Source organism: Metopolophium dirhodum, chromosome 1 (genome assembly GCF_019925205.1).
Source record: "Metopolophium dirhodum isolate CAU chromosome 1, ASM1992520v1, whole genome shotgun sequence".
NCBI lineage: Eukaryota > Metazoa > Arthropoda > Insecta > Hemiptera > Aphididae > Metopolophium > Metopolophium dirhodum.
The window spans coordinates 126052722-126063513 of record NC_083560.1 but is presented as its reverse complement, the minus strand read 5'-3'; the positions used below and the strand labels follow the sequence as shown (position 1 = coordinate 126063513).

At 28.0% G+C, this 10792-nt stretch overlaps 1 non-coding gene across 1 annotated transcript; it reads right to left on the bottom strand.

Annotated features, from left to right (window-relative positions):
- Window positions 1-5584: 5584 nt before the first annotated feature.
- On the bottom strand, window positions 5585-5703 carry LOC132937658 (5S ribosomal RNA). Its single transcript, XR_009663760.1, has one exon. It is a non-coding gene; the product is annotated as a 5S ribosomal RNA (ribosomal RNA).
- Window positions 5704-10792: the final 5089 nt, after the last annotated feature.

The window sequence follows — 10792 nt, the reverse complement described above, 5'->3', positions numbered from 1 at the left end:
TACGCAAATTCGATGAAGTAAATACACAAAAACAAAAATAAAGGTTGGTACAGTAAAAATAAGAGTAATGCTATTGACAGAAAAGGTAAAGACAAAATTAGAAAAAAGTAAGGTCGTTGTCTTGTCCGGCTAGGTCAGTCGGTAAAGCATGAGGCTCTTAATCTTTTAGTTATGAGTTCGAACCCCACATTGGGCGTCACCTATATGGCGTCACTTTGTCGTATTTTTTGCTACATCACTTGCAAGTTGCGACGTACAACGTTGAACACATAATTAGTATAAAAATGAAAAATCTTGTTCTCGCGCACAGTATGAATAAATAAATAGATAAATAAATAAATACACAAACGTCAAATAAACACAAGAAAAGACAAAAGAAACAAAGCCTTAAACAAGACTTTGTTTTCAAATACTTTAGGCAGTTAAGAGCTAAGCCAGATTTGTCGGCCGTGGTAATGATTCGCCGACCGGCTCGTCGGAGCCGATTGCGCATAATCTACATATTATATAATTTATATCACAAGAATATAAAAAAGAATACAATATAAAAATAAGCACATAATAATGGGTGTGTGTGTTTGTGTGTGTGACAGTCGGTGGCAGCAAATATAGGCCGATGACCTACACCGTGTTGTGCGGTATAGTAGTACGGTATAGTGGTGCAATGGCAATTAAAAATTGCAATATAATCTGGCGTCGACAACTATATTATACATTTAAAACCTATGGTCAACTACCTAACCATTTTTTGTTGATCTTCTTTTTTTATAGAAATTAGTAATATAGTTTAATAGAAAAAGTTACGAACGATTACCTATTATTGTAGTCTCAATTTATGTTACATACGAATTTAAATTATAGCTATTATTATTCTTATAAACTCATTTGTATATTCTGTCGATATATATGACAATGATAGACTCTTACTAACAAAAGTGATTAATTATTTATGCTAATAAGACATCATGCCACCAACGTCTCTTTAGTCTTTATAAGTAAAACTTGGTTATAAGTAGTGTACATATCGAGAAATTTGAAATTATAATGTGTTTGGTTGAAATTGTAATGTTCTATAGACATTTTATTCTATTTATATTATTATCTAAGTTATATTTATAATAATTTAAATAGGATCATTATTTTGGTCCCTATAATTGCAATCCAGAAACACTGCATTCGACAATTCAACAGTTTACAAATTAGTATTTTACAACTCGGCAAGTGACATTATAATAATCAATAAATTATACATATTTTTATACTCATATAAAAATAACAATTTGTAGGAAACATTGAACAAAACATATTTATTATTTAACGTATATGGGGTTTATGTTAAAAAACAATTAACATGATTTTAAAATTAATTAACTGATTAGTTTCTGTTCCTGCATCATGGAAAAAATAAGTTAGGTAAATACCTATTTAAAATAAACTTCACTTTTTAACTCATTAATGCTAAACCTTCTGTGAATACGGCATAATATGACATATATTATTATAAAATACTGGTTGTACCACTAGCATAGGTTAATATAGGTCTACTTACTATTTTCAGAACCGCTGATTTTCATTAAATACGTATTTTAAATTAAAAATGTATTTCTAATTCTCATATATACCTAGGTGCGCTTTGGATATTTATAAAGAGACAGCAGACATCATCATCATCACAATGTAGTATTTAGACCTAATCGCCTGAAAATACCATAGGACTTAGGTTGGACGGATTTTAATTTTGATAACGAAATCTGAAACTGTTTCATTAACAAGTGGACGAAGTGGTTTTCAATATTGGTTTTATTTCAACTGAAGTAAAAAAGGTATTTTGTATTATGATTTATAACTAACAGCTTTATGTAAAAGAATCAAAATGTAGCTATATAACTTGGTAAATTCTTTAACTTACTACTGCTTTAATTCCAGTTTTTAGTTTTCTTAGGAAATTAACTCTCTCTTTTTAGTACTAGCTTTGATTTTAAAAAGACAACAAATGGTTAATTTATTTTATCTTATTACTATTTTTATAAACTATATTTATAATTTTATTTCAAATAAATATTATTACTATTATAAAATCTGATTAACCAAAGTCCTACAGTCTCAGAGTTTTGTTGGGTGATATTATATTACTTTTAAGTTGTGTTTTGAGTTGTTTGTAATCAAAACTCCACAAAACTCGTGCAAAAGTGCTCAAATTAAAAATAAATCATACATTTTATATACGGGCGATACAATTTCTAGTTTGGAATGACTATAATTATATACGTCAATATCCTTTAATACTAACAGTATTATCAACAGTCCATTTACTTGTCAGTTGTCACACACTGGCGAGTCACTTGAATACTGTTAGGTATATCAATTTTCCTGTATTTTTCTCCCCAATATATAGCTGACTGCAGATTGCAGTTTCCTTAAAAACTATCAAGTAATATTGCTCTGTTTAAAAATAAAGTAAACATAATATTATATAGGGCACAGTAATAAATATATGCCTTATTTCTCATTTTATATTTAACTATAGATAACCTAATCTAGTCTATATGAAACTACAAAATTAGAAATCGGAAGTGCAGTTTTGTAATAGTGAGCTGTATGATATATATTTAGTCGCCATTATCTAACGCAGACATCCTTTAAAAACTGATATTAAACGGAAATAGTTTTTATTACACTAATGTAACTTTCAATATCTATATAATAGTAAATAATAAACTCAATGTGTGTTAAGGTCAAAATAGGAAATCGGTCAATGTGAACTTGGTCCTTATGTACAAAATAAACGATGGCCAAAATGCCAAGTATGAAAATATTATTAATTTTACGTTGTGTCCAAAAGTATTATCTCGGTCTCAGAAAAAATAAAATAAAATGCACAATATAATATTATAAACTAAATAAAATTGTATTTTGGATGTATTTGTGTTACGATTGGTTAAACGTTTATTCGAAAATGATTTTTTAAATAAATTTTATTACAACGCTAACACCAACCGGCAGTAAAATCTATAGTTTCCCAACAATATCGTACCATATGTTCAATCATCTGCAGACTGCAGACTGAAGTCGTAATAAGTATACGTAATAACATATAATGCATTAACGTAAATATATTATATGCTTATACAGATGCCACGCAGTCTGTTCTATAGTATAGAACATACGTAAAGATCAATATTATTACTAAACTTACGGAGTTCAATGAGCGTGCTGGTTAGTTTTTAACACCAAGCAGTATTCATTACGAATGTTGTTACGGAAAAATCTCAAAATTTTAATTTCCTAAAAATACTTAACCTACTTTGGTGGCCGGTGGTGTAATGATTGCACTATTCCATCGTTAATGGCCACTGCTCCTCCCCTCACATTTTCTTTTTTTTCAAAGGTTTTTTCATCAATTATTTAGTAAGTAATTAACATGTATTTATACATACAAACTTCTGTCATTTTTATGCTTTTGGTTTATGTGTGAAAATAAAAAATAAGGTGCGGGTTCATACTCACTTGACGAAATCGGGTCAGATAAACTGTAATATTTTAAACTTTGAACTGTAGGTAGGTGATTATTTATTATATATACCTAATCCCGGAATTTTTAAATTGACCGGAACTCCACGAGAAACTGTTGAAGACGTGATCGATTAGGCCGTGATTAGTGAGGGGGGCTGCTCCCCAAATATCAACAGCTTCTCGCCTCACGGGGAATGGTCCACTTAAAAATACCAAGATGAATTTACAATTATTTACGATTAATGGACTATAACTTATAATTCGTTCAGACAGTACATTATGATTTTTTTTTTAAATACGTAATATAATAAATACTATATTATTAATGATAAAATTATTTTTATATTTTTATAAATTATGTTTTTATTCTTAAGCATGCAGTGCATACTTGCATGTCCGGAAAATTCGACATTGGTGGCTATTTATAAGTCATAGAATAACAACAGTTAATTTGGTTATAAATCCTTCAAAAATATTTCAATATCCATCATGACGTGTCACTAACAAGGGTTAGATATAACGTTTGTATTTTAGGATATTATATTAAACCGCAATTTTAGTAAAAAATATAATATCAAAAAAATTGTTGTTCACAGTCTATATTTAAGCTTTGCAATTTAGACAAACAATATAGTATAAAATCGTTAATTTCGTTATTCAAATGGGGACAGGGAAGTAACTATTTATATATTATATAGTTAGTTAATGATTTAAATCTAAAACCATTTCCTTACTAATCAAAAAAACTTTTCATAGTATTATTTATATTTGACTATCGTATATTTGCTGGATATGAAAATCATTAAATCATCAAATACAATGGTTTAATTGTTGATTATAACCAACTTTAAATAATATAGAAGTTGAAATAAAGAAAAGTTATATGAATTTTTAGTAGGTTGTGTGTATTTTGTGTGTGTTAAATAGTGTACGTCGGAAGTGATCAGCGTTAAGGTACGACCGTATATGTATTTAAACAAGTTTGGCAAATATATAAATAACATATTATGCAGGCCGATTCACTATTAATATCCTGCTGACTTGTATTAAATGTTTAAACTTTTTTATTTAAAAACAAAAATTGTATTATATATAAAACGTACAAGAAAAATCATAATTTTATATTTCATGTAATTATATTATCCATTATAATAATAGCACCAAATGTATTTATATTAAAATTGTTTAGACGCATAAGGAAGATTATTTCCAAAATATGTTACATCTTTATATTTAATTTTTCCTATACGAGTACGATTAATGTATGATAAAATTTTTGTTTTTAAGTAAAATGTTTAAACATTTAATATAAGCTCCCATGGAAGCTTTTATTCCGGGAAATAAAAAAGTTTAAGCGTAAAGACATAAAGCTACATACATTTTTTCTGAGCGATTGAAGTTCTATATTTTTACGGTACTAGATATTCAAATGCGTAACTAAGATTTCTAACAATGTTTGTTATTTTGTTATTAAAAAAACATTAATCGTATAGAAACTTTAAACATTGCACTGTTATAGGTTAAGTCTTAAAGTAAAATTATCTATACACAATGAAGTGTTTATAAAAAAGTTTGGCCTCCGTCAAAAAGCTTGAAAATGTAATATAATATCTCACATAAGTTGTTTAATTAAAATATGTACAAATACATTGACACGATTTTTTTTTTAGCTACACCACGAACCGTGTTGGGCCAACCATAATGTTAGTGTAGGACGGACGGGTAGATTATTATAATATATAATTATTCTAACCGACAATCATTTTATAATGATTATATCGGTATGCAATCGCTTTATATTTTGTCAACTTTTTTTGGTTAATACTCTTACATATAAATAAAAAGTTATTATGCTTAATTAATGGTTGAGTCGGAACTATAAATAAAAAATGGTACATATTTGTACTATGTATTTTTTGCTTTCTATACAGGTACAGACATGTTACCGTTAACGTAAGTGAGTTTTGGCCAATATCGCAAAAACAAAATATAATATAAAAGTACGAAATCTTTATTTACCAAGGGTTATTATTATTATCATTTATATATTATGTGTGTTTAGAAAAAAAAATGCCAACAGCACGTAGTGTTCCCAAGCGGTCACCCATCCAAGTACTAACTACGCCCGACGTTGCTTAACTTCAGTGATCAGACGAGAACTGGTGTATTCAACGTGGTATGGTCGTTGGCGGAAAATTAGTGTTATCGGACCACACATAATAAAATTATAAACTATTATGTGATAGGTACACCTTGGTAATTTATAATAAAAATAGATACCAACAGTGGGAATTATCGTGATTTTTTAGCGAATCACATTAATAACCTGCTCTAATTAGAGTGTATTTTTCTGATTGATATTATGATAATATGCTAAGTGAGCAAAAAATTTGTTTCATGACATATAACGATTTAAAAAATGAAACTTTTTTAATGCATATTATTTTTACATATTTTTACATTTACCCGTTTTTTCTATTTTTAGGGCTTATTTTACAATTTTAATTGCACATTTCATCTTTTAGTACATATTTTGATGTCTTATTAGACAATTTTGAAAAATATACCCACTGTTATAATATAAGAAAAAAGTATTAAATTTTTATTGTTTCAAATAATATAAAAATAAATTAATAAATATACTTGTATATTTCAAAAATGTCTAATAAGACATCGAAGTATGTACCAAAAGATGAAATATGCAATTATAATTGTAAAATAAGCCTTTAAATCGGTTTTCCCAAAGATGACCTTACATCAATAATCGGTGAAATAAAAAAACGTAGATAAGAAGATAAGAAAATATCGATTACGACCATTGACCGTTGACATTATTTCAGAAAAAAAATAAGAAAAGTATTTATATAGTAGTGTTACATAATTTTAAATACATTGTTTTAATTAAATGTTCAAAAAATATAATTTTTTGCTAATTTGTTATGCATAATTTTTATCTTTCATGCATATTTCAACATTTTAGTTAATATATTTATGCATATTTAATATATTGTATATTTGTATCGCTCATTTGGTTGGTTTTTAATGCATATAAATCCGTGCTCTAGTATTTTAATCATTAATTGTTGATTGTTGATGATAATCTGATATGATATATTTATGAATTATGATTATGTGCATTGTTTATTTGTTTGTCAATGAATTAACTTACTAGTCTGAAGATTTTGGTAACCCACTAATGATACATTAGGAATAGATAACCAAAAAGTTGAATATAAATGGCCATGCATTAAATTAAAATTGGGTGGTGTTCCAATTTATTGGACATTGTTGAACACTGCCAAATTTTGTTTGACTTTATTTTCGTTGGTAGAACTTTTTTCAAGTTATGCGCTTTCCATTATACTCTAAGAGCACAACTTTTTGATGGACAATTTTATGTTTGGGTACTAGAAAATTTCGAGCATGATTTGTGGGACATTATTGGAGCACTCCCTAATTTTGTTGTAATTCTGCCAGTACCTAAAAGCTTTTGTTTTAATTGTTGTGTATCACTTTAACAGCACAACATAACTGTCGAATATATTTTTCTTGGAGAGGGGCCAACATTATGCACGTGAATATTTGGTTTATAAAGATACTTAGATGATTATTTGTTCAATAACAATAATGGCATGTTTAGCCCGCAAACGTGGGATTAAAAAAATAAACTTACTCTATTCGCTTGTGTTGGTATGTGATTTTTACCCATCGTTTGTGCAAATTGTGCTCTATCCGTTCCATAGAACTTTAAACAATGAGGACTTAATTGTACCCTCAATTACCTCTTGTTAAGAGAAATAATATTTTTTGTACGCGTTTAATGATAACTGTTAATATAATAATTTTAAACTCTGCAGACCAAAATCGTCAAAAGTCAAAACCTCCAGTTTGTTTGAAAAAGTAAAATACATTGTTATAGTTGAGGAGTGAGGGGCAAGTAGACAACAATGCGCACCCCGATTAAAATGTAAATTTTTTACTATCTTTTTATCAAGTTGTTACACGAAGCTCAAAAATCAAAATACCACGTCGTGACAATAGTAATCTTTGACTCATTCAATGGTCTATTAAAATCTACATTTTATGTACTGCACAATTATTTAAGGAAGTCACTTGTATTTTTGAAGCACAGTTTTTTAATAAAACATATAATAAGGTGTACTACAATGGGCTGTTATTACAGTTGACCTCGTGATTAACTACTGTAGGTAGTAATTTAATATTTTAAATGCTTAATGCGAACAGAACATAATGGTTGGATAAAAAAAAATACAAAATTATGAGGATAAATTCAACGAGAAAATGAGAAATACAGTATAATTTAAAATATTACTATGAATTATAATTGTAGTTTTACGATACAGTATTTCTGTTGTGCACATTATTTCATTTATTTGAAAATAATTGTATTTTTTAGATTCTGAGTGGAGCGATGACTATTGTGATATTACAATGATGTGTGTGTGTGTTTATATATATATATATATATTTATTTGTGTCTTAGCGTGTACAATAAGTAGGTCAAAAAAATGCATACTATATAGATTGGATCGTGGTTTTCATCATTTTACTTGGATAGTGTCACCGAACATTTCGGGAACTTATAGAACGGTTCAAACAAGAACAGATGATTACAGAAATGAATGTAAAGCAATACATAAGCAGACTGAAAAAAAAATATATCAAGATACTGCATTAAAAATTTTAGAAATTCAAAAACAATATACGGAAAGAAATATCGTAAATTATTTGAAAGGCATCACTTATAATGTATTTATCACTACAAGTATATAAATAAAATTTAAAATATTTTATTTTTAAATTTTTAAGTTTTTAAATTCTAGATTCTGAGCGAAGCGATGAACGTATTGATTGTTCAATGATGTGTGTTTTAGATTCTGAGCGAAGCGATGAATGTATTGATTTTACAATGATGTGTGTTTTTTTAAATTTTTTTTGTGTCTGTCATCATCTTTTAGGACAGTAAAAGTGCTTGAATTTTCTTCAACAGTAACTTTTTTGATAGGAAAGTGAATATAGTTGGTACTTTGGTGGGTCAAAAGTAAAAATTTCTCAGTAGTTTTCAAACGCGACGTGAAAAACAAAAGAAAAATTAAGGAAAAACGGGAATTTTTACGCAAAATCGGTTTTCGAGAAAATCGATTTTGGTTTTTGGTGCAACTCTAAAACAAATGACTGTAGTAGGTACATGCAATTTTGACTGAATGTTTATATTAGCATTTTCTATACACCATAATATTTTCATAATATTTTGACTTATTTTGAGCTGTGTACGGACATTTTCAGTTTCCATTTTTTTTAGTTTTTTTTTCTATAAATAACAATAAAATTGTATTGATTAAAAAAGCTTGAAAATTTAATAGAAGGCTCCTATTATTTCAAAGGCAGATATCTTTTGTAAAACCGAATAATGACGAACCAACCTGACGATTTTTTTTAGGCATAAAAAATATAGGCATACATATGTTCACTTTCTAAAACTATGTCACTATTATCGATATCCACATCACTCTCACAATCTAACCATTGGTCAATTATTGCTTCGAAATCATTTGAATTTACTGCTACTGAACTTATACTTGGAACACTCATTGTAAAAAAAAAAATGTGAACAAATAAATGAATATTGAAAAAAAAACAATCGTATTGATACACAACTGTAGAACGCATCGGCACGACTGATCAAATGTGTAATGTGTTAAATCCTTATCTCGTTTGATACAAACATATTATAATACAGTAAAACTCGCTTAAGACGCTCTCGCTTAAGACGCTTTCCCGCATAAGACGCTGTTTTTAGTCGGTCCCTAGACATTTCCTATACTAGTCAATTTAAAAATCACCTGTTAAGACGCTCAGTTTTTCTCTGTCTAATCGGGTTGAACGCTCTTTTTTTCAGCAGATTACGATAAATTTTAGTAGTTTTGTGAAAATAAAAATAGAATTTTTAGTATTACACGTGTTCTTATCGTTTTATTTTATCGCTATACCTATTTGAAATAATAACCTATGAAAAAATCGCTGATACGAACTTAGTGGACAATGAGAAAGAAGACGACGATCAAAAAGAAGAAGATCAAGACTTTCCAGTATCTACTCCTACAATAAATACTGGTTTGCAACATTTATCGGAAATTCGGCAAGTATTATCCTGTGTTGAAAATTCCGAAGAAATGTTAGGTTGTCTTAATAAAATTGAAAACTTTCTTGCTGAAACGCATTGTCAGAACCTTAAACAATCAAAAATAGATAATTTTTTTAATAAACAATAATAAAATATGTATGTAATAATAATATTTTTTTAAATTAAATTCAGTAGCACAAAAATATAAGTATGTATGTATATTGTAATTATAATTAATTTATAAGTGTATTTCTCATTAAATTATGTTTAATAATAAAAAAATTAACTCGATATTTCAACCACATCATTTTGTTTCATTCCCGCATAAGACGCTTTCCCGCTTAAGACGTTCTAGAGAGATGGTCCCTTAAAGAGCGTCTTAAGCGAGTTTTACTGTAGTTAGATAATCGAAAGACTAAAAATAACCAATATTGTGATCTGCAGTTTATACCGACGACCGGTCGCGACCGACGTACGGTCTGACAGACCGCTCTCAATATAAATGTTCTATTTCCAAGGATAAAAATAAAACACAAGACTATTAAACATTGTCAACTTAGCTAAACGTCGATCATTTAAAGGTACCACAATATAAAATACAATTTACAACACTGTATAAATAGTAAATTGTAAACAAATATTTGATGCGGTCTGACAGACCACACGTCGGTAGTTAAGGGTTAATCTAAGATTTGAAAATGTAATATAAGATTACTCATAAGTTTGTCTACCTTTATCAAAAAAAAAAATGCTTACAAGAAAGTCAAATTAAATTTTTAAGAGCGTTTGAAACTCATATTTATACAACATTTGATATTCACTCGATTTCTCATGTAATGATTTTGCTATTTTGTTGTTATTCAAAAACGAATAACTGTAGATACATGAAAATTTTACTGAATTTTTATGTTTTCATTTTTTATACACCATACAATTTTGAAAATATTTTGACTCTTTTTGAGCTGTTTACGGACATTGTCAGTTTTCAATTTTTTTAGTTTTTTTTTCTATAAATATCAATAAAATGTTATTTGTTGGGTAAAAAAGCATGAAAATTTAATATAAGGCTCTTGATATATCGTTCTAATAGCCGTTGAAAAATATTAAAAATACATAGGCACAATTTTTTTTTAT